Genomic DNA, 24,041 nt, shown 5'->3' on the forward strand with positions numbered 1-24,041 from the left:
AAATCAAATACAACCTCGAGCTTATCGGATGTTTAACAGGGTAGGGCGCAAATTAGTAAGTGCTACTTAGGTGGATCTTCAGTAGCTGACCCCGCTGGGCCGAGAAGCTAAGGCATGTGTGTTTGTGTGTGTGCGTGAGCGCGCAACGCTGGCTGCGACCTCTCCAGGGTGCCTGCGCGCTTTTGGGGACTGAGCAGCAGCGAGGTCTAAGAGTTGACACAGGCCGGATGTGATCCGCGCCGGAAGAGAAGCGTGGGATCGGCTTGGGGCGGGGCGGGGGGGCACCGTGGTAAAGATCTGACAGTTTGGGTCCGCGCAGCATCCGGAGGACCCCAAAACACTCACGCCCCACTCGGCAATGGGATCGGCGGCGCCAGGCCAGACATAGCTCCAAAGCACCCACATCAGGGCCCAGGTCGGTCTGCAGGCCTCGGCGCGCGTCAGCGCACTCCCAGATCCCAAGCCGAGCGTTGTGAGACGCGCAGGGCCCGGCGTGTCGGTGGCCGCTGTCACTGCGCGCTGGGACTGCGCGTGCTTTCGCACCGGAGCTCGGAAGACGAGCCAGTCCCTGGAGGCTGTTTAGCCTTCCCCAGGCAGCATCCTTTGCCAAATCTCTCTGCGCCCGGCGCTTGACGATTCGGCCCGCCCGCACTGCAAGACTGCCTGCGGGGCGGAGCTCGAGGGCGCCCGGTGCAAGGCGGGCCGAGCCGGGAGTGCGGCGGGGTCGACAGGGGGCGCTGCGGCGGCCCGCGCTGCCAGGAGGCCGATGCGCGCCGCCCTCGCCTCCCCTCCCGCCTCGAGGAGCTGGCAGCCGGCGGCGAGCCGGGCGCGCGGCGGCGGAGCCCGGGCCGGGCCGGGACCATGGGCGGTGAGTGCGGCGCGCGCCCAGGCCCGGGCAGTTGCGGTTGGCGCCGAGCGGCGCGGGGGCGCTAGGCGGCCGGGCGGGCGTCCAGGGTTCAGGGTTGGGAGACTGAGGGGCGACGCGCGGGGAGGACAGAGGTGGGGACACTGGGATGGGCTTCCAAGCATCGGGTCCGTGCCCAGCGACCAAGCTCCCTCCCCTCTCCCTGCGCCCTCCCCAAGACTCGCGCGGGGTCCCCAAGCCACTCCCCCGCGCGCCCCGGGTCGCGGCCCCCGCCCTCCGACCCCGCGCCCCTTCTCCGAGCCCTGGCGGCGTCGAACCTGCCGGCAAATCCCCTGCTCCCGCCGGAGCCCTCGGCTCCGCCTCGCCTACCCGGTGGCTCCGGCTTCTCCCACCCCAGCGCCGCGCCTCTCCTGCGGAGCCTGCCTCCTCGCGGTCCGCGTCCCCCAGCCCGCTCTTGCTCGGCCCCCGCACTCCTGCCGCCCGATTCCAGTCGGAATTGGAGCTCCCGGGATCCCCTTTCCCGGTCAGTCCCGAACCCGCTCGTGTCCAGGTAAGAAGGCGACCACAACTTCCCCTCGGCCTTTCTGGGGTGTGGGGCTGGCACCTCGGGGCAGCTACCTGCCGCCCGCTGGGCAGCTCCGGGAGTCCCTGCCCCGCAGAGGGACCGCTCCGCGCGCGCAGGTTAACCTTCCTGCATGCTCACGTTGGGACCGTGTGTTTAGACCCACTGCTGGCTTTTACCGGAAAACTTGAGTATATCGCGATTTTAAAAAGAAGCCGGCTTTGTCACATGCAAAAAATAAATAAATAAATTTGCTCAGAGCAGGTCGCTTTTCTTTGTGGCTGTAGCTGGCTTTCAAGTTATACCTGTGGATGGTAAAGGATTAGCGGTGCCGGAGGACGTGGAGCCATTTTTTTTCCCGCTTCAGCTATGGGGTTGCAAAGGGCACTGGGGAACGAGGCTGTCCCCGCCTGGGTGGCCACTGTCTTCGTGGAAAGGCATGGATGCTTTCTAAACAGGCAACAAGTAATATCAGGAGGGGCGTGGAATCAGATCAGGGTGTGAATGGGGCAGTGAGGGACGGATGGCCCAGGGCCGGGCGGAGGCGGGGGTGTCTGGGAGAGTTAACAACTTGGGGACGTTTGTTGCTATTTGCAGAAGGCACGAGGGTAGACCCGAGTGTGGAATAGACAGTGCTGAGCCCTGCCCACCCTTTCCAATGAGACGTGACTGCAGTCGGCCCTGGCAGCGCTCCTGCTCCTCAGAGGTGCCGGTGCCCAGTCCGACATCTGTGGGAAGACGGTTTACAGCAGATGGCTTGGAAAGCCTCCTGGTCCCTGGAGAGAGGTGGCGATGCATGGTGACAGCCTGAAAGCCAGTGTGTGCACCGTCCCATGCCTTCTCAGGCTTTCATTAATTCTTGGATTAAATTAATTGCCTATTTCAGAGAAGAGGCGTGTCAGGGGTATTTCTCTTTCAGGGGTTGGCTCATGGCCAGCCCACCCTCACTGACACCTTGGGAGGCTAAATTTGGGTGCCAGGGACATGGCAGCCACCTGGTTTTCAGAGCACAGCACTCTGAGCATTTCTGGAACTATCCTATCTGTAACTCTATTTTTTTTATCCCCTATCGATCTGCTTGAATAGTAATTAGCTCAATATTCCTTTACCATTGAATAGAAAGTTAACCAAGCACACACGGGTTCAGTAGGTTCCCTCTGAGTGTCCACAAATTTCTGTAGGCATCTCCTTGTCCTTCACTGCGCAGAGCTGCTGACTGTCAGGAACCCCACTAACTAGGAGCACCTTCAGGGGTGAGATGGACCCTTCTCTGTGGCCCCAGGGCCCCAGGGCCTGGTACCCACTACCTGGGTATTTTACTCAGTGTTGGTTAAGAAATGAATTTCCCTCTTGAATCTGTCATGAGTCCAGAAGCCACATTTTTCCGTTGTGCCACACTGTTTTCAAAATGTTATCCTTAAATTCAGCAGATTTAAATACACACATGCATGCGTGCACACACACACGATCTCACTAGAGACAAACTCATGTAGGACAAAGAGCTCAATCTCCGTATCAGGCCTTGACAGCTGTCTATAACCTCAATGGGACTCCAGAATTTCCAGGAAGGAAATCAGTTGCCCTCATCCCAGAAGTGGAGTCGGGTGGGTCATGGCCCCCCCTGAGGAGCTACTAAGGCCTGATGTAACCTAAAGGGCCTGAGCTGCAGCCTCAGCCCTCTTGGGAATCTCCATCCCCGCCCACTCCGAGGAAGCTCTCAGCAAGACAGGGCCACTTACGGAGCCCACTGGCCACTTCAGGCTGGGGAATATGAGTATACCCCACCCACTCGCTCCAGTGGGTGCTGCCTACTCCAAAGCTGCTTCCTCTGGAGGGCCGGTGCCCCTCCTGGACACTTGTCAGTAGCTTGCAGCTTAATGGGGGTGGCTGGAGGCTGGTGCCTGGGGACATGCTTTGGTCTGTCAGGGTTAGCTGTGCTCCATGGGCAAATGGAGCGAAGTCCATCTCTGCCGTCTGTGTGGAAGGCCAGCAAGAGGGAGTCGTTGGAGCCTGGGACCAGGGCGCCAGCCCTCTTTGTTCAGGAATCTGGGAAGGACTAGAATTCAGAGTGTCATTTGGCTGTGGGAACCTGCACTGCCCCTGGCTGTCTTGAGTTTATCTTTCTTACCCAGACTGCCTCTGTCTTTAGGTCTGGCTTTTACCCAGAATTCCTGCAGCTGGCAAAAATTTGTCTTCTAGAAGAGGTTTAATTAATGCCTGCAGTTCATGAGTAAGAGAGAAAGGCAGGGGGAGAGAGACTACTATCTCGAATGGCAGGAGAAAGGATGGGAAAATATTTGAGATCCTGAAAATCCAGAAGGGGAGATTTAGAGGACCTTTCTGGGGACAGGGCTCTTGGTTGGTGGGCACGGAAGTGTGCCTGCATCTGGTGTGGGGGGTTACCATGAGGAGCAGTCACTGAGAGAACGAATGGCCCACAGTGCTGGGCTCCTGTGCTGGTCTGTAGAAAGCCCGCTGAGATTTGGGCTTTGGGTGGAGAGGGCTGAGCTGTTTTCAGTGTCTGTGTGAGGGATGTGGTGCTTTGGGAATGGTGGTCTGGGGCCTGGCCTCGGGGAGCCACCTCACACCTGAGGTGCTGAGGAGAAAGCCCAGAGGACTGTCAAGAGAAGCAGCTCACTTGGTGGGTGAGGAAGACACAGCCTTCTAGTAGCATGGGGGGCAGCTTTTGATAGAAGCAACTCCCTAAGGGCCCCTTCTTGGACCTGCTGGACAGCCTCACAGGGTGCACAGGAATCAAGGCAGCTGCACATCCTGGAGCCACTGCAGGACCACGTGAGGAGGCATCTGTGAGCCCAGAAGGAACTGCAGGGTCTGCTCAGGGTCAAAAAGGTAGGAGAGCCATGGTCACCTCACTGGACCACAGACCCCCCACTTCTGTACTGCACCCGTAGAGCCTGCAGGCTGTTCTGACTTTTCCTGGATTTTGGTTGGGGAAGTGCTTGGCTTTGGTAAAAAGATGAGTCCCTAGTGAAGGGCGGGCACCCCGGGAGCATGGAGGATGTTAATGATTAATGGACCTGGGAAGAGAATTTGGATGGGCCTCCTGGAGGCACGGAGGAGCTCCTGAAGCCAGGAGGCAGTCTTCACCACTCCCTCCCGGCAGGGTTGACCATCCACGCATGCCTCCATCCATCCTGCATCCCTCCTTCCATCCCCACCCATCTACACACAGGTTTCCCACCAGGCAAAACCACCTGGGTTGGGCACTTGGCTGGAAGAGAGGTCCTTCTGGTAAGGGAGGCTGTGGAACTCAAAAATTCTCTTCATATCCGTGATCACTTCCCACATGGACCTTCATATTCCTGTTTGCAAGGCCACCCTTAGTCATCCGGTTGCCACCCTCTCTGTCTCTATGTGCGGCCAACTTATTTAGGAGAGATACAGTCAATAGCATAGAAACCAGAGCTTCAAAAAACTGAGTAAAGTAAAAATCACTGCATCTGGTTTTGACCTCCCCACACCCCTCCCCTTCCCTCCTCCACTTCCTTTGTGGGCTCAGCCATCATCTCTACCAAAGATACAAATAGTTTGAACACTAATTGTCCTACCCCTCCATTACTTGGAGACTTGTATCTTTCCAACCAACAAAACCACACAGCCTGCTTCCCTAAACCTGCCTCATTCTTGGGTCCAGCACTGACCTTCAGAGATACAACAGTGTTGTTTTGAGCATTTTAACTACTAAATAAAATGAGGCTGTTGCCTGAGAAATTTGTCATCAGCAAATATAGGAGTCAGAGTAACACCTTCACTGTCTCATTCACTCTTTATGCTTTAAAATGAAAGAGGCATTTGGATTTCAGTGGTATGGAGAAAGGTTATCAAATTATCACAGAAATGTTTGGAAGTTCAGAAATAAGAATGGAAGGGTCTTACAGAAATAAGTATCATATTTTAAATATCCCAAATAGAATATGAACATATGAATTAGAACTTTTTAAAAAGTATAGACAAATATAGAAATTTTATCAGTATAGATTAGTAAGTATAGAAATCTGACTTTATTGAAATCTGTCAGTTGTCATACATTGTCTATATACTATCTGACTACGTAGGCAACCGTATGAGCTCATTGATGAGGTGGATCCATGATCTCATTGGATCCTTCTGGCAAGTCCAGATCTACCTAGAAATGGGGAAATGGGACTTCAGGGTGGTTAAATCCTCCCCCCTAGAATTCAGATGTCCTCCGCAGAGAATTAGTATGTGAACTTGGATTCTGCTGCTACAGTTGCTTGATAACCAGATGCAGTCACATAGTTTTCTGAAAAGTATAGGTGGTGTCCTGCTCAGGGTCAGAGTAGGTGTTGGTGTTCCTCAGGGTACTCGGCAAGTCGGACACACAGAACTGATGTGTGGCTGAGCCACCAGAAACCCCTGGAAGGGCTCCTCGGGCTGGTGGGTGTCGGGCTGTCCTGGTGCTGCAGGTCTAGGTTTGCCTGTGTATCCAGCTCAGCACAGTGGTGAAGGGGGTGGACTCCGAGGCCAGGTCAGCCTTGACTCTTGGATCTGCCGTCACGAGCTTGTACCCTTGGGCACGTTGCTTCTCGGTGCCTTAGTTTTCTTATTTGTAAAACTGGGCTGGTGGTAATACCTGCTTCCTGGTATTGTGAAACTGAAATGAGACAGTATGTGATGTGGACTTAGAACAGCGCCTCGCACATGGTCTAAGCTGGAAAACTGTTAGCTCCTTACAGTCCACCCTAGGTACCCGCTGACCACATTGTGATGATGACTGTATGAAATGGACAGGACACTCAGGATCTCTTGTGCTCCCGGCAAGGGACATATGTGACAGTGCAGGTGTATGTGACAGTGCCAGTGTATTCCTAGGCACTCACCTGACCCTGGGCCGCGTGTTCTGGCCACGCGAGGCTGCGGTAAAGCCTGGAAGGCACTGACCATCATTGGGATGGGGGGTGATCTTCAGCTGGTACGTGCCGGTATGATGTGACCTTGCCAACTGTTTAAGACAGGTGCTCGTTTTAATTGGTGTGTGTCTGACACCTCCGGTGGTTAATGTTTCAACTGTCGCTCCTGGCCACAAGTTGTTAGCCGGAAGCGGGACGAGAGGCCCGAGACGCAGTGTTTACTCACCAGCGTGACAGTGCTGTTGACAGAGTGCCGCCCTGGCTGCTGCTTTAGACGGCACTTCCGCAGCTCCAGGAGACCCAGTCCTTAGAGGGAGGAAGGGTAGATGTAGCAGCTCCCGAGGGCAGGCTGGGGGGAGCTGCAGGCGGGAGGGCAGACCACCAGCTTCTGCGTCTGCTGTAACTGGAACCTCCTTGACCGGAGAGGCTGTGTGGACGGGCGTGGGTCCACCAACTGGTCCTGGAAGGGAGGCCCTTGCTCCATGCATCCTCCAGGAGTGGCGTGGCAGCCTGCCTGGCCAGCACCTGCCACAGCACAGTCGGCACAGGGCCTGTGGCCGTGGGCTATGGACCAGAGCACTCTCCCGGGCAGGCTGCACGAGCCCTTCTCCACCTTGTCAAGCCTGGCTCCTGCACCGGCCCTGCCCTGGGGAAACTGATGATCAGGCCTCTTAGTGGGCAGCCTGGTTATTTTTTATTCTTTCTTCATCTGCCAGGATTCAAAATGAATGAGGTTTTATTCTGTTTTTTAGTTCTTGCCCCGTGCTTGCAAACAGAGAAATGGCAAATGATGGTTGGTTTGTCGGGAGAATTGAGTTAAAGGGGCTCATTTTGTCTGCTTTACAGATGGCTCCCCAGGTGCCCGAGCTTCTCTGGTTCCAGTCAGCCTCTTGATTTCTCAGACCCTGTCCATTTTTGTCGCCAGTCTGTCTGTCTGCCTCTCCATCCCAGTTCCTAATAGAAACATAGACCTGAAAAATCAAAGCTTGGGCATTTATGGTTGAAGGTCATGGCAGAGATTTTTTTTTCCCCCTTTTGGGTTCTATCTTCAAGGTGAAAAATTACTGTCTTCCTGAGAAAGTAAGTATATTTTAGGAGATCACTAACGTCAGCAGGCGGGAAGATCTAAGCAAGCCTGTTCACAGAATCTCCAGCATTTCTAAGTTAGCAGCGTATGATTTTTGATTTTCTCCTTCCGTGCATCGTGCTCTAGTGACTGCTGATTATCTCGAAGCGGCTGCATTAATTGATGGTGTTTAACCACTCTGCTTACAGTGAGTAACTGCAGTCGGCTTGGCTGAGGACAGCACATTCTTTTTATTTGCTTTTTAACCTGAGAAGTATCTACTGTGGGCACCGAATGCCAGAAAGGGAGTTGGAACTCCTCATGTTGGCACCAGCCCTCTGCCGGGTGCCACTCCCCTCTGGGACATCATGGGTCATCACAGCAAGGGCTCCCCGGCATTCTCATTATCTGCTCATGCAACTCTCCCACCGGCTTGAGTGGGGTGCTCTGGGAGGCAGGGGCCACTTCTCAGAAGCTTCAGCCCTTAGAGCAATAAATAGCCCAGTAAAGGTTGGATGAATGAATGGTGGATGGCAGCAGGGCACGTCCCTTAGACATTATGGCATTACGTGTGTTATAAGGTGTCTTCCCAGGGCTCCCGTGTCAATGCAGGGACATTCAGAGGTGAAATGATCAGATTGTAAGAGCCGTAACCTAATCAGTGGGTTAGTCCATTTGATGGGTTCATAATTTAACAAACGCGTGGTTAATGTAGGCAGGTGGTGTGTGGCTAGTGGAAGTAGGTCCCTGGGGCTGTGCCTTTGGGATTGATGTTTCTGTTCCTAGTGCCTCATACTCTCTTTGCTTCCTGGCTACCAGGAGGTGAGCAGCTTTCCTTCCTCCCACCCTTCTGCCATGATGATCTGCCTCCCTTCAGGCCCAGAGCAGTGGAGCCGGCCTACCACGGACTGAACCACTGAAACCATGAGCCAAAATAAACTTTTCCTCCTCTGAGTGGTTCTTATCGGGTGTTTTGGTCCCAGCAATAAAAAGCTGACTAGCACAGTGTGTTTGGTTGCAAGTAACAGAAAGTCCTGCTTCGGAGCTTACACAAGTAGGTGTTTGCTTTTCTCCTGTGACAAGACAGACTCTTCTGCTATCCTCTCGGCCCTTCCTTTGTGGTAGCAAAACGTCTGCTTCAGAAAGGAGCAGATGCCAGCCACATTGGCTCCTCTGCTCGGGAAAGCAGACGTTTTTCCTGAGATGGCCACCAGACTCTCCCCAAGAGCCCCCAGCATTTCATGGCCAGAACCGTATCACGTTACTCCCAGTTAAAAGGACCGTATGAATGGTTTGCGGGCACACTGAGGAGGCTCGCTGCCCAGGCAGATGTGCTTGGTGGCTCAAACTTGCTTCATGTGATTTTTGCTCATGCAAGTTCCAAAATGGCTGTTCCTGATGGGTGGGTGGAGGGACTGCCCTCCAGGCTCCTAGACTGCGGTGCTCGTGTACCAGCATCTTTGTGAGAACAGGCCCGAGATGATTGACCTCAGTAGTTGGAGGTTAACCCAGGGAAGGTGGCCTTCAGCCTCCCAAGGCCAGAGGAGCTTATGAACCTGCAGAGTGCCCTCGGCTGACTTCCCAATGTTCCTCTCCAGCCCACCCAGCTCACAGCTGGAGGGGAGAGTGGCGTGACCTCTGATTCCCACTCTAATCCATTGAGAAATATTTCCCCACGAATCCCTGCTAATATTTCTCAGTACACATTGATGAGCGAGTGATTGATCTGTTGCCTTCTTCTTCTTCAGTTGTTGTGGGTTACCACGACAGGTGTGCTCGATCCACAGCGTCCCCGGTCCCCTCCCTGCCTCCCCTTCTTCCCACACACACCTGCTGAGCCCTGATGCTTACTCTGCTCTGTGTCCCCCCAGCCCTGGGGCAGGCAGACAGGGAAGGTCACGTGAGCCGTAGTGTTGCTGAGTTCTGTGGCAGGGGTAGGCTCTAGGGGACTGAGGTTACTCTGCACTGTTGGACATCACCCAGGCTTGGGTTCCAAGTTGACCTGAGTTTAAAGATGAGCAGGAATTAACCAGGTCAGGGAAGCATGTGGGCCAGGAGAGTGAACGAGGCACAGATACTAAGTCACAAAAAGGGGTACTCGAGGTTCTTGCAGCCCAGTGTGCCAGAGCTGAGGCGGGCTGGTGTGGCCACTTATCCAGCACCACTGGGCACTAGGGCCTGAGGGCACAGAAGTGGACAAGACAGGTGAGGACTCAGCCCCAGGGAAACTCGGGTCTAGGCTGGACGGGGCAAAGCTGTGGAGGGGCTGGGGCCTGAGTCTGAGGAGGCAATGGCCGCCATTGTGGACCCTGCACTGAAGGGTTTGCTGAGGGAGGCTGAGTAGGATGTGGGCCCTGTGGCGTGGGCTGTCACCTCTCATGCCCCATCCCTATGTCTCGTATTTCTGTCTGGTCTTTTGCCCAGGCATTACTCAAGCTGTAAAAATAGAGTCTGGCACCAGAGCCCCAGCGTGAAGTTGGTGAGGAGGGCTAGAACTGTCACCACATCTCAAGACACTTGCCAGGGAGATTTTGATGGCGCACTTTCTTGGAACCCAGGGACGAGGTTCTAAAGTTGGCCTGCAGTATTTTTCTTGCTTGGACTCATACCAGTGCTTCTGGCCGCTCGCTCAGACTGTGTCCTGATCGTGCCTCTCACCACTCCTCCCCAGGCTCAAACACCGCCCCCACCAGGGCCAGGTGGAAATGGACATTTAACCGTGACACCTGCCACGCAGGGCCCACCGTGCTACAGACTGGCCTGCTTGGAAAGGCGGTCATCTCCATGGGCCCATTACGTGCTGGCCTGCAGTCCCTCAGGTGTCCACATCCTACCCAGCACCGTGGTCAGCACCTCCTGAGGTAGTCACGGTCCCAGCAGCGCTGGGGACAGTTTTGCCCTCCCTTTCCCCAGGGAACTGAGGGCTGAGCCAGGGTTTGGCAAAGCAGTCGGCTGCCTTCCTGGGGATGGACAGCCCTGAGGTGGCTTCCTTCATTCTCCCTCCCAGTCCTGTTTATGATAGTGGACTTGACCATGTGTGGGGACGGGGAGATTCTGCTAGTCTCAGGCAAGGGCTGAGTGAACAGCTCTGTGCTTCAAGGCAAGTTAATCCAAATCCACAGACAGAGACTGACCAGTCCAGTGGTGCTTATTGAGGGTCTTGGTTCAGGTGCCGTAGGGAATGTGTGTAATACCGAGGAAGAGGAGCATCCTTACCGTCCCGGGTGTTTTCCTGTTACATCCCCACCCCCCAAATGCCAGCTCCGTGAGGTAGGTGAGATCCATTAGAATATAATCCCCGTGGGGCAAGGATTCGGGACCAATCTGGGCTACTAATCCCCAGCTTCTAGTAGATGCTCAAAAAATATTTGTTGAGTGAATAAATAAAATCACCGTTTACAGGTAAAACAACTGCAGCTCAGAGAGATGAAGGAACTCGCTCGAGTTGGAAAGTGGTGGACTAAAAGGCTTGGACCTGGGTCCCAGAGAGATCCCATCTACTGTGACTCAGGACCCCAGCCCCATCACCAGTCTTCCCCAGGCCTCCCAGATGTATAAGGAGGAGCTCTGAGCCCACAAATGTCAGGGCCCAGGAGGCCAAGGGTGCCTTCTTGCTGCCACTCAAGGACAGGAGGAACCCACAGGAGTGGATTCCTCAGCAGCTGGGGAGTGACAGTTCCACAGTACCACCTTTGTCCTGCTGGGCCAGTGCCCAGAGACCATTGGTGCTCCCTACTCCTGTGGGAACCCAGTCTGGCCCCAGCTGTCGTCCGCCCTGTTCCCTGATGAGCCACTGCACGAGGTTGTCATCGACAGCACCCACCAGCGGGCTTCGGCCCCCTGCCTCTGTGCACTGTAGCAGTGATCCCCAGAATATCTGTGCCTGCCGGCCAGGACCACGACAGCCCCGACAGCCCCTCCCTTGCAGTTTCTCAGTTCCTGCTCTTTTCTCGGCCCTTTCTGGTCTTCCCAGTACCAAGTGCCCCGGGGCCCACCCTGCAGGCCCCTGGAGCCTTAGTCTGCTTGGTGCAGATTCTGCAGGTGGGAGGGGTTCCGCACCAGGCCCCTCCCCGCGAACCCCAGCTGTTCTGTGGTCATCTGAATGACACATCAGGCTCCCCGAGTTTTGAAAGGGGGGACTGTTTAAAAACCACTGGGCTCTTCACAGCTTGTCATATGCCCGTCTTAGATCTTGCTTTACTACATTGTAAAAATTATTATTTAAGTCAGGCATGGCGGCCCACCCTGTAATCCCAGCTACGTCGGAGGCTGAGGCAAGAGGATTGCAAGTTCAAGGACAACCCGGACAACTGAGAAAGACCCAGTCTCAAAATAAGAAATAAAAAGAAATGGAGATGTAGCTAAGTAGTGGAGAGCCACTGAGTTCAATCCCCAGTGTCGCAAAATAATAATGATATTGAATTTTATTGTTTTTTTCCTAATATAAAATTAGCTACATGTTCAAAAAAAATCTGGAACATGCAGAAACACGTAAGTGAGAAAATAAGTCTTCTAGTTTCCACCACCTTTTTACAGTGTGGCCAGCAAGGCTTCCATCTTGCAATTTGTTCTAGAGAAAATTTAAGATTACCTGAAATCACAGCCTTAACCACTCCTGATACTTACGGTGAGTTTTCTCTTTCCAGTGTTTTGCCTTGTTTTCTTATTCCTCCCCCAAATGTTACTTTTTAAAGTAGCAATTATTTAAGTTCATTTTTAAAACTAGCACTGGGTTTGAAATTCTACAGAATACACAAATAAGAAGTCCCACTCCCTTCTCTGCCTGAAACCACTCAGCCCAGACTTTATACCATATTCCTTTATAACTTAATTGAGATCAAACTGTGCACAGTGTCACAGCTTACACATAAGCTATAACAATATAATGTCGTTTATCATGTACTGCTTATTACACAAGCAGAGCATTAAAAATAGTAACTACTGAAAAGTCCTTTACACTCCACAGAGACCACTGTTAATCTGGGGACCATGTCCTGCCATATCTTTTTTCTGTAAGCTTGCCTGTTTTCTGAAAACTTACACGTGTGTGTTAGACAATAGAGGACTGGGGATATAACTCAGTTGGTAGAGTGCTTGCCTTGCAAGCACAAGGCCCTGGGTTCAATCCCCAACACTGAAAAAAAAAAAAAAAAAAAAGACAATAGGGCTGGGCATGGTGGTGCACACCTGTAATCCCAGCGGCTCAGAAGGCTGAGACAGAAGGATGTGAGTTCAAAGCCAGCCTCAGCAACTTAGCAAAGCCCTAAACAACTCAGGGAGACCCTGTCTCTAAATGAAATCTAAAAAAGGGCTGGGAATGTGGCTCAGGGGTTAAGCACCCCTGGGTTCAATCTCTAGTATCAATTGAAAGAGAGAGAGAGAGAGAAACACCACCTGAGTTTTAAACATGCATTTCTCTCCATCCTAGTTTTCTAGTGCATGCATACATGACACATTGAAGAAAAAAACAATCGCGCAGTGCCTGGTTCTCTCTCACTGTCCTTTGGCGTAGGTCCGAGTTGATTTTCCCTGGGCATTGCATTGTTTTCAAAAGCTTGCTCATTCAGCCTCACTGTCTTACTGAACTCCAGCAGATCGCCTGGGGTGTTCTGAACCTTAGCTGATGTCCTTGATCTCCAGAGCTCCTGGGAATGAGAAGTAATGGGAAAGAAAGGAAAGTAAGGGAACACTCTGTGCAGAGAACTGGTACAGTAATTAGGGGCCAAATTAAAATCTGAAGTGGAATTTTGCTCGGGGTTCATCCCTTACCTGGTCGGCAAGGAAGGGATGTTCCCTCACATGTGACCAAAAGCTCTTGCTGTATGTGGGCCCTCTACCTTCTGTGAAGCGCTGGGAAGCTTGTCCCTGTGCGCCACTGTGGAACGTGTCTGGCTTTCCTTGCTCTTCTTTGGGCGGAGCGATTCCAGTGGTTTCAAAGCATTTAATATTGGCGGAAGCATCTGGGAGGCAGTGTGGGATCGTGGAAGTCTGTTGAGCTGGCAGCTGTGTCCCAGAGCCTGCTTCACGTTCTCACTCCTCCCCAAACGACTGTGTAAACCTGGAAGAGACACTCAGCTTCTTTGGTCGCCCGAGGTCTGCGCGTTGCAGAGGACCTGGGTGCGAGTGGGTTTGGAAACCACAGTGGAGCGCGGGCTGGCAGTCAGAGGTCAGTTCCAGCTCGGTATTAAAGAGAGCTCTCGAAGAACTAGCACCTTCTAATAGTGGGCTGGGCAGCTTGCCCGTGTTCAGAGGTGCTCCGACAGGCGGTCAGCCTGCTCTATACCAGGCTTTGTGCAGCAGCGGGGACATGCTCCTTAACAGACAGGCACCAGCCCTGCTGGCCTATGCCTCCGGATCAATCCCAGGAGACAGCCAGCAGTCGGGCATCCCAGCGTGGTCTTGTGATTACATAATGATAGTCCCTAGAAGTGTCATGAAGGAGAAATACAGAATGACTGGAGAGGGTGACACTGGCTGCTGCTCTGTCAGGGGAGTTCAAGGGCAGGTTCCCTGAGGAGGTGACCTTTGCACTGGGATTGAAGGATGATGGAGGAGTCAGTGAGGGGGGACTTGGAGGGACAGAGGAGAGGCAGAGGAAGGCAGGGATGGCGGAAGTGAGCCTCTGTTTCCTTCCTTCCACAAATCCTGATTGAGCACCTGCTCTGGACCAGGCACTGCTCTGGGCACTGGAGACACAAGTGTGGAGGGCAGGACTGACCAAGTCCCCAGAGAGTGACAGAGGGCCTCGTGGAGCCCACTGCTACGACATAACAGATCATCCCCAGAGGCGTCGTTTCTCTCATGTCCTCATTGTCTGGAGGTAGATGGGCCCAGGTGCTGGTGCCCCTCAGAGCTACGAGATGGGACAGCTGGGTCCAGGTGGGCATCCCTCTCTCTGGGTGGCCTCTATTGTGGTTCTCCAGTGTGGTGGCTTCAGAACTCCAAAGCAAGTGTCCAGAGAGGTGGCTGCAACATGTCCCTTACAAGAGGGGCTTTCACCTCCCTAGGCAGTTCCAGAGAGCCACAGATTTCTCCATCCTAGGTTCTTTCTTGTGGGGGCTGATGCCCTTGTGGGCTGGCATCCCAGCAGACTCTCTGCCCCCACTTGATAGACATTCATGGACACAGGCTCCAAGTCCCCAAGGAGCAAAGCTCTTCTGTGAGGCTGAGAGATGTCGGGAGTGGGAGGGGGGCGGGGGGGGGGGGGGACTCGAGGTGAGGCTGGACCTGCAGGTTTGGCCTTAGAGGCCTTGGCCCCCGAGTGGTTGGTTGTCATCGCTGGAGCGCTGGGCAACTACCAGAGGGCCCGGAGGATTGTGGATGACATTTCTTTGGGGAAGAATAAGATTTTGTGTTATGTTTTCATCTGTTAGAATGATCTGCCTTACAAAAGAATATTCCCAGCTCTAAGAGAGGAAGCTGAGATCTCCACCAGATTGAATCACGTAGACCAGGATCAGTGCCCCAGCAGCCTGTGGTTGATTATCACAAAGATCACAAAGTCAGTGGGCAGAGTCAACCTCCTGTGACCAGCAGAGTTCAGTGAGTTACCGAACACAGTTGACAACAGGTAGACCTCCTGCTGTGGCTTCCTACACTGCACACAGTAGTGCCCCTTGGTAACTCGGCAGGAGTGCTCTTTGCCCTCTCAACCTTCTCTGACCAGCAGAGTTCAGTGAGTTACCAAACACTGTTGACAACAGGTAGACCTCCTGCTGTGGCTTCCTACACACTTCACATGGTAGTGCCCCAGGGTAACCTGGCAGGAGTGCTCTTTGCCCTTTCAACCTCCTGTGACCAGTAGCCACCATGGCTTCCTACACTGTGCACAGCAGTGCCCCATGGTAACCCGGCAGGAGTGCTTTTTGCTGGGTTTATTAAGAACATGTAGAAACTCACTTTATGAGCGTAAGTACTGGCTCATTTATCCCGAGTTTACGCAAGCTGGTGACTTAACAAGGATCACGGCGGCTCTGTTGCTTTGCATTCTGGACATCACTTGTGTCGAGAGCTTCTTTGTCATTAAATGCTATCGACCTTGAATCTTGTGTTTCATTGTCACTCTGACCTAAGCCCAGTCCAAGTGCTGGAGCTCATAACAGTGTCACTCACTGCCTCACTGGTAGGGGCTGGGACGAGGTAACACTTCAGGTTCCTTCCCAAACTGCACGGCTGCCAATCTGTGCCACAGAGCTCTTAGCTCTCTTTGGGCTCTGCTTCTCGCTTTCTTTTTTTTTTTTTTTTTTTGCGGTACTGGGGATCGAACTCAGGGCCTCGTGCTTGCAAGGCAAGCACCCTGCCAGCTGAGCTATCTCCCCAGCTCTCTGCTTCTCGCTTTCTTAAGTGCAAAGGAGCCACGCATAGTTTGGAGAGGGTCAGGGCATCCTCAGGAATCAGCATCCAGAGTCCCTGCATCAGCCCCTCCCCGGCCTCCCCAGCCTCCCCAGCAGGTGGCCGCCTGGGCTTGATCACCTGCAGGGCACAGGAGGGCTCGTTCGGCACTCACCACACTGCCAGGGAGGCGGTAGCATTCCCAAACATTTTAAGGGCACAGAGTTCCTGCCCACGGGCACTGGGAATGATAAGAATTCAGGGCTCCCCGTCACGACACCATGTGTGGTCTGCAGTGAGCACAGGAGCCGCCAGAGCTCTCTAAGTGAGCTCTCTGCCTGGAAAAGTCTTCATCAGACCCAACACCTTGCAGTGGCCAGCACGAGCCCTCCCGTCCACGGCTCTGCCACCCCCGTGCCCACCCAGAGCAAAATCCCATCTCTGAGGTACTGTCACATAGGAACACAGGCGTCAGAAAACCTAAGTGGCCTTGCCAACCCACGCGCTCGCATGTCCCTGATTGGCATTGTACGTCTGAGATCCTCAGGAATTTTTTTTTTTTTTTGCCTTGAAAAAACGTGATTTTTATCACCCCGACCTTTATTATACCACTTGTGTTTCCAGTTTTGCAGCCTGCCTTATTTCATCCCTGTGTGTGCTTTCCTTGACATTTGAAGAAACTTTTTTAATTGACACAGTTTGCTTGCAAAATAAAATCTTTTTTAAAAAAGTTATATTTTTAAAGCGGCTTGGTGGGGAGGAAGTCAGGCCAAGTGCGCGTCCCCCACTTTGCTGAGGGACTCAGGGATGCTCTCGACATGCTAAAATAAGAACTCCAGTTTCAGGCATCTCCGCTTCTACAACTTAAGAAAGAGCAAGCGTGGGGCGGGCGGGATGCAGCCTTCTTCCCAAATGTCAGAAAAAATAGCTGAGCAAAAACGCTGGCTCGAGGGAGTTCTTTTCAGTCTCTTCTGGCCCTGAGACACGACCAGCTGCCATGACAAGTTTCTTCTAGAAAAAAACCTCAAAGGAGAGAGTGGTTGGAATAAAAAATAAAGGGGGGGAAAAAAACCTTTAATCTTTCATGAATTTAAAATTACGAAATCTGCAGATGATGGGCTCCAAATCCTTTCAGGCAAGGAGTCGTAGCTGAATAATTCAGGGTGCATGTTACAAAACCTGTACATCGTGGGCCGGAAGGTCTCGGTAGGAGAGCACGGGCGGGTGCCGGGTGCTGCTCTGCCCCACGTCCTTGCTGACTTCACCTGGGCCAGCGGCACTGATGCTTTTCAGACATGTAATTATGACCGTGTAGGCGCCGATTGCTAGATTGCTAGTGCCGGGGCCTTCGTCAGATGATTGGGCTTCGGAATAATTTTTTTAGAATAATTGTGCATGTTGTCAGATCTTACCAGGTTGTGGGTTGTCACTGAAATTCCTTTGGTCCCCCGATCCTAACAGAGCCCTGATTCCGTTCAGACCCCACCAGGAAGTGAATCTCTGATCCTTGTTGGGGTCCTTTCCCAGGGATTGGTTTGGGCCTGGGCACGTGACCTCTTCTGCCAGAGGAACCTGGTGGAGGGGCTTCTGGGAAGGGGTCCCCTGCTTCTAATAGAGAGGAGATGCCCAGGACTGGCCCTTCTGCCTCTGTACACTGCCAGGTATGGCTGTGATGCCCCGGAGCATGGCCATCATCCTGTGACCTTCGAGAAGCCAGCCTGGGGACCGGACAAGCACAGAGGGTTGCCAGGAGCACAGAGGTAGGAAGGCCTCGGCTTCCCAGCGATGCCTTAGAGCTGCTCGGTTAGCCCAGCCTGGTCTGCCCTGCCACTGGCTGCTTATGGAGCACGTCCATGAGCCTCTTTGGGTTCCCCAGGGTGTCCTGTTATCTGCAGCCAAGCAGTCTCATGGGCGTGTGGATCATTTAAGCTAAAACAAAAAATGAAGTTCAGTGGGGACAAAGGTTTCCATGGTCATGACACATTTTTCTCCGATCTCAAAGTGACTCGCAGCCCAGGCAGTGACGAGCCTCTGCCTCGTGCCACTGCTCATCACAACTGCAGTTTATTCATCACAGGTCCAGAAGGAGCCATGAAGGGGACCAGTGTGCTGAGTGCTGATGGCCAGCTCTGGGTAAGGAGGGCTGCTTTAACAGAAAGGAACTAGCAGTGGCTTTGCAAACCTGTCAAATGGGTTTTTCTCTCACAGAACAGCTGGAGCTGGTAGGCAGCTGAGGAGATGGGCAACTTTGTCCCTTTGATCATCCAAGGTTCTTCTCTGTGGAACACTAGGATGCTGTCTCTCATCCCTAAAGCTCCATGGAATCACCATGTAGCTTCCAGTTACAACTCATTGGCCGAAACTCGATCAGTTGCCCATAAATAGTTGCCAAAGAGTTTGGGAAACATTACCTCTAGCTGGATGGCCGGGCCTCTCACTAAAACCCGAAGGATTCTGTTCATAAGAGGATTCTGTTCTATTCATAAGTGAACAGACACTGGTGACAGTGGCATCTGCCACATGGTGTGTCTGAGAAAAGGAAGGACAGGACTCTGAGTGGGAAGCAGGGGTGTGAACCTTGCCGGCCAGGTTCTCTGCGCAGTCTGGGGCCTTGTGCCAGCGCTGACCTGTTCTGCCCTCTCTCCAGGTCAAGGACTTGAGCCAGGTGATGTTTAAAATTCTTTGAACTCTGATCCTCTCTGGCATTTCCAGTGGGTGTTCTATTGCTGGAATTGGGAGAGAGAACACTTAACCATTAGAGAAGTCACTGCTGATGCTTAATGAAGAGCTCGTTAGCAGCTGGGTTCCGTGCTGTGTGCCTTACACCTAGTGACCCCACTCGCCTTCACACAGCCTCTGAGACAGGCCCCACAATCGTCCCCATGTCACAGAAGGGCACTGTGCACCATGAAGGGGCTGAGCAGGGTTCCATCCAGCCCCCTGACCTCTGGGCTCACTCTCAAAGCTGAGTGGGAAGGACTGGGGAGTGAGGTGGGATTTGTGGGGTGTCACCAGACCCCAGGAGGTACTGAAAGCAGGGCCAGGAGCACTGGGGCCCAGTGCTCCTATATCCAGGGCCTGCTTGGGGACCAGTCTGCAGCATTGACCAGAAACACCCCTTCTCCACTGGTTCCCTCCTAGCCCGGAGGTGGCCATCACCCCTTTGTTTTCCATGTGTCAGTGATGTGGGTTACATCACCTCTCACTGTCCTAGGGTAGAAGACAGAGCAGCGTGTCGGGGGGAGGGAGCCCCTAGGAAGGTCATCTGCTCCTCTCCGTTCTTCTTGGAGGAGGCCAGGTGCTGGGAGGAGACAACTCTGGCCCTAGGACACGAGGGTCAGTCCCTCAAGCTGGCACTGCTCGATGGCATGGCTGCGGAGACCCTTCCTCTTGTTCCAGCCTGCGAATCAATCAGCTTTGTGCCCAGAGGGGACTCCTGAAGGAAACTCGAGTCCGCGAGAATGTGGTCTGGTAGGAGGCCTTGGCGTCGGTGGGTCAGATGGCCTGGGGAGAGGGAGTGAGGCCCTGGCAGCCCACACAGGTGGGTGTGGGCCACAGGTGAGCCCTGGCCTTGGAGGAGCTCACCCAGACAAGACAGAGGCTCCCAGGCCCATCCCTGTGTGGCCTCTGTGCAGCTGGCTGTCCCCAGGCCCAGCACTGGCCTGCATGTGTTGCTGCTGGGTGGGGGGTGGACTGACTCACCTCCCTCTGGCTCTCCCACCAGCAACTCTCAGCACAGTTTGACCTAATGGCGCTTCTTTGGTTCATGTTGCCTTTGTAAAATACAATCACAAAGGCACCAGCTCCAGTCTGCTCAGGTCAGCTGTGGCCTTGCCTCTTCAGGAAAACTCCCCGCTGTTCCCTAGCCTGGGTACGGGCTCCGCGGTCCCTCTCCCGCTTCCCCTGGGGCTCCGCTGTCTTGTGGCCTAACGGCCTAATGACTGTCTTGCTCATTTCTTCACTGACCAGACTGTGAACTTCCTTTTTTTCTCTCTCTCTCAATTGTTTAACCTTTTAAAACTGTAAAAACAAAATAAAATAAATAACCTTTGAACTCCAGACCCACAGAAGCAGAAAGGGGCACGTAGTGAGCTGCAGGATCCCTCACCCAGCTTCCGCAGCTGTCAACGATCTGCATCCATTCCCCTCCATCTTTTTGTCTCCTCACAATACCCTCTGCCCCTGGAATATTTTAAAGCACATCCTAGATCTTGTATCAATTCTTCTACAAACACTTTAGTGGATTTCAGCTGTGACCTTAAGATGGCAAAAATTTAAAAATGTATGTCCTGTGTCCTGACCACTTGAGATGGTTTCTGACAACATGTGATCTTGAATCTACTGAATGAATGAATGAATTGGCTTCTACTTTTAGAACCAAGCCTGCACATTCGCTGGAGACCCTCGAATGTAAATGCTGTGGGTTCACTGCCCCTCCATCCCAGGTACCCATCCACTGCCTGGGATTTCCAGGAAGCTTGAAATCCATCCATCTTCATCTGGCTTCAAGGTTGGTTTATTCTTAGACAAGCATCTTTGATTTTGCAGTTAAACTCCACTCTGAGGTGACCTTGAAGAGAGAGGAATACTAAGAGGATGCTTTTACCTTTGCTTGGTTCTTATTTAGTTCACAATTGCATGGGTTTTTTTTATTATTATTATTATTATAACATTATATTTACTTAGACCCAAATGATTATGCCCCCAAAAAAATCAAAGCATAGAATACATCCAAAGCATTTTCTTTATTTAATACCATCTTTCTATTCCTAGTAATGGTATTTTCACTGTACAAATGAAAGATAATTGAGTGCACATTTTCTTTCAAGCAGTTGTGGTCATGTTTAAAACCCTGAGTTCTGTCTCTTTGAAGGGGACCCTGAGATCAGACTCTGTTGCCTGACGTGGCATTTTCAGTTTGTAAAAGGTTAAAAAAAAAAAAAAAGAGGCCAGGCCAGAACGTGGGCTCTGGAAACCTCTGGTGGTAAAATAGTAGCTTATAAAAGTGCCTTGGACATGTTCCTTTTTCTTTTTAACTCAAAAGTGGTATTTCCCATAATGTGATAGGAACTGCTTATTAACTCACACTGTTTCCAGAATCACATTCTAAAATCTTTTCTTTTGCTGCTCCGATTTGTCGGGAGGTAGAATCAAGTTAGCTGGGGTTTCTGTTTGTTTGTTTGTTTGTTTGCTGTTTAGTTAGGAATTCACAGCAATACTTCTGTTTCTGAGTTGAAGATGTTTTGACCACATGGGTTTAGTTCGGGGGACTAAAGCTGCATCCATAGGCATCAGCCATGAGCCACCGTTGTGTATTCAGCCAGACACGTGACAGTTGGTTCCACAGAGGTCTTTTCGGGAACTGGACGTGATGCATACTGAGCCAAGATCATCCTTCCCATGGAGGGGAGGAGACTTGAGGCTGTTTGTGGGTTAGGGGTGTGGGAGCCCTCATTGCTCAGCACCTTGGCCTGCTGGTACAGCCCTGAATCAGCCCACAGCTTCTGCTTGCTGGGCTGCAAGGGGACAGGCATGAGGCCTGCCTGGGCCTGAGTCCTGGCTGTGACTGGCATGGCCTATATGAGTGCAATGGGTGCCTGGAGGAACCTGCAGGAAGATGGCACAAAGGGAGCCAAGGATCGCATGGCTGCGTGAGCATCCTCCTGGCATGGGAAAAGGGGAAGGAGCTCTGGGAACTGTAGGTGCTTCCCTGAGGGCATGTCCCCAGCAGAGAAGCCATCCCAGGGGCAGAGCCGTGCACTCCAGCTCCCGTGCTGGACAGGCACGCAGGCACGCAGGCATATGCACAAGCTCCCCCCGGGTCCCAGCTCCACCCATCAGCACAGATTTCTCCAACCCCGTGGCAAGTTTGGATTCTATCATCTTTATTTAGCTATTTTTTAAAAAACGAAGGAAAAGCACGACCTTCATTGCCAAGCTTGGACCACAGAGCTGGAAAGAGACTGTTGACTGTTGACTCTTGATTTTTTGGGAGGGGGCCCAACAAGCTGAGACAGATGTTCCAGGCTGGAAAACCCAGGGCAAGGCAGGACACGAGAGCTGAATCACCCCAAGAAAGGCCCACCATGGAGGAGGGCCACCTGCATGCTGCGGGTTTGACTGCCTTCCGGAAGGGATGGGGCTGGCGAACAGGGGAGTGGCCAGGGTCTGGGAAAGGAAGCCCAGCATGGAGCGGAACCGGAGAAAGGGTTGTGAAGAGAGACGAAAGGGCCGTCTGGCTGCTCCAGAGCTGAGAGTCACGCACAGTCCTCTCTACGCTTCGTAGACTCTGCCTGTCGCCATGTCTGTTCCTCCTGCCCTTTTGTATTCTTGTCTCCAGTCTTATTTAAAAGTCAGGATCCCACAACTCAGAGAAGCAAAGGCAGTCAGTTGTCAGGAGAGCTCATGGAAAATAAGCAACGGAGCTGGGATTGAAGGAAGATCTCTGTGTCTCTGGAGTCTCATCGTCTCCACCACATTAGGGCTCCTTTGAGTGACAGTCACCAAAGAAGCATCCCCAGTGGGGGATACCCACAGTGGCAGAGCCATGCACTCTTGCTCCTGTATTGGACAAGCATGTGTGCACGTGCACACACGCGCGCGCACACACGCACGCACACACACACACAGATGGGACATCCTCCCTTTGTCATGCTCTGGGTTTCTGCTCCCTCCTCTTCTGACTCCCCTTTGACATTTTCCAAAGAATAGAAACAGTAAAGTACTTACAGGAACCCAGCCATCTGGTCATCCCAACATACCCTAAGAATTTTACATCTAGACTAAATACAACCTCTTTCCCAAAATGTACTCTGCAGATTAAAGAATGTCAGCAAGATAAGAGATTTGCATGTGGTGGCCACAGATGAGGTCATGGAGATCTAGATCCTGGCTGTGAATTTCCTGGTGAAGATGCAAGGCGTTTCCTCTCTATCGTATCAGCTAGTTTTCACTCTGTATCAAGTTCCCAAAACCTGTTGGCTTATAACAGCAGCCATTATGTTTGCTTGTGGTTCCATGGGTTGGCCACGCAATAGTCTGAGCAGACTCTGGATAGTAGTCTGCTATGGCTTGGTGGAACTGGGTGGTCCAGGATGGCCTCACTCGTGTGTGGGATGATTGGCAGGCTGGTTGTTTGAAGCCTCAGCTTGGAGTGCTTGCCCACGCTCCATGTGGTCCGCATGCTCCAGTATAGGAGCTTGGGCATCCCCATAGGGTGGTCTCCATGTTCTAGAAGTAGCAAAAGAAGAAAAGCCCCCAGACATACGTACACCTCAAGCTTGCGTTATTGTTCCATTAGCCAAATTGAAAGTAGGTATGGGAGGAGACTGCGGAAGGGCACAGACATAGAAAAGCATGAACAACCAGAGGCCATTACTGTAACAAATCCACCATGGGATAAGCCCAAGATTTAACTTAGCAGGGAGCAGCTTTTCTGCCTGTTCCCCACCTGGAGACAAGGCTGAACCACACTGGTTAAATCCACAAGAAAAGGCAATATCAAGTCAAACCGGAGAAAGTCCACAGAGCTGACTTGCTCCTGCCAGTCGCTCAGTGGAAATCCCCAGGGGGCTAGAGGCAGGAAGTCATTGAAGAGCCAGACTTGGCCCAGCAGCAGAAGAAAGGCGCTCATCTCCTGCCTGCAAACACAGAGCAGCCAGGAGGCAGGTGTGGCCTCTGAGGTGACAATGCAAGAGACCCCACCTAGACTTAGAAATCTGGGTGGGTGATTTCCCCAGACCAGCACAGTGACTCCCAGAGTGGACTTGAGCCAGTGCTGCTGAGGGAGGGAGGTGGACAAGAACGAATGAACGTCGAGTGTTCACACGTCCAGAGGAACCAGAAAAGCCAAGAAGCCTCCATCTTAAACTCTGTTTCCCCAGAGGAAGGAAGCAAGAGCAGAGTAATCAGAGGACTCAAGACAAAGCCGGTAACACCCACTGTCTCTGGAACATCTTCAGTATGATGGGGACTGGAATTTTGTCCCCTGAGTAATTTGTCCACAATTCCAGATGAGGAAACAGCCTCAGAAAGGATGAATAATTGACCAAAGTCCTGAAACTTGTCCTTTTTCTGCCTCTGGTTGCCTGTAGGGTCCCCCAAGACAGCAAGCATGGGGCTCCAAGGGCTGCAGGATCCTCCTAGTGGTAGAACTTAGAAAGGTCCCAAAGGCCAGGTCCCAGGCAGGAACTCCAGAAGATGTTCATGTAAAGGAGAATGAGAAAGGCCAAAGATAGACATTCAAAAGAAGGTGGTATTGGAAGCCATGATGAAAAGCTAGCAGGCTGCGGGGGAGGGTGATGGCAATACGGAGACACTGACAGT

At 52.6% G+C, this 24,041-nt stretch overlaps 1 protein-coding gene across 4 annotated transcripts in view; it reads left to right on the forward strand.

Annotated features, from left to right (window-relative positions):
* The first annotated feature begins 335 nt into the window (after positions 1-335).
* Positions 336-24,041, forward strand: part of PXYLP1 (2-phosphoxylose phosphatase 1) — a 57,889-nt gene continuing 34,183 nt past the window's right edge. The window contains exons 1-2 of one of the 4 annotated variants that reach the window (XM_079100383.1): positions 707-868; positions 7,166-7,399. The gene's annotated coding sequence lies outside the window, so the exon portion shown is untranslated. Of the gene's footprint in view, positions 416-706; positions 869-952; positions 1,416-7,165; positions 7,400-24,041 lie in introns of those variants that run through there. The other 3 variants (XM_079100384.1, XM_079100381.1, XM_079100382.1) reach the window with 3 other exon arrangements.

Source organism: Sciurus vulgaris (genome assembly GCF_902686455.1).
Source record: "Sciurus vulgaris genome assembly, chromosome: 10".
NCBI classification, from domain to species: Eukaryota; Metazoa; Chordata; class Mammalia; order Rodentia; family Sciuridae; genus Sciurus; species Sciurus vulgaris.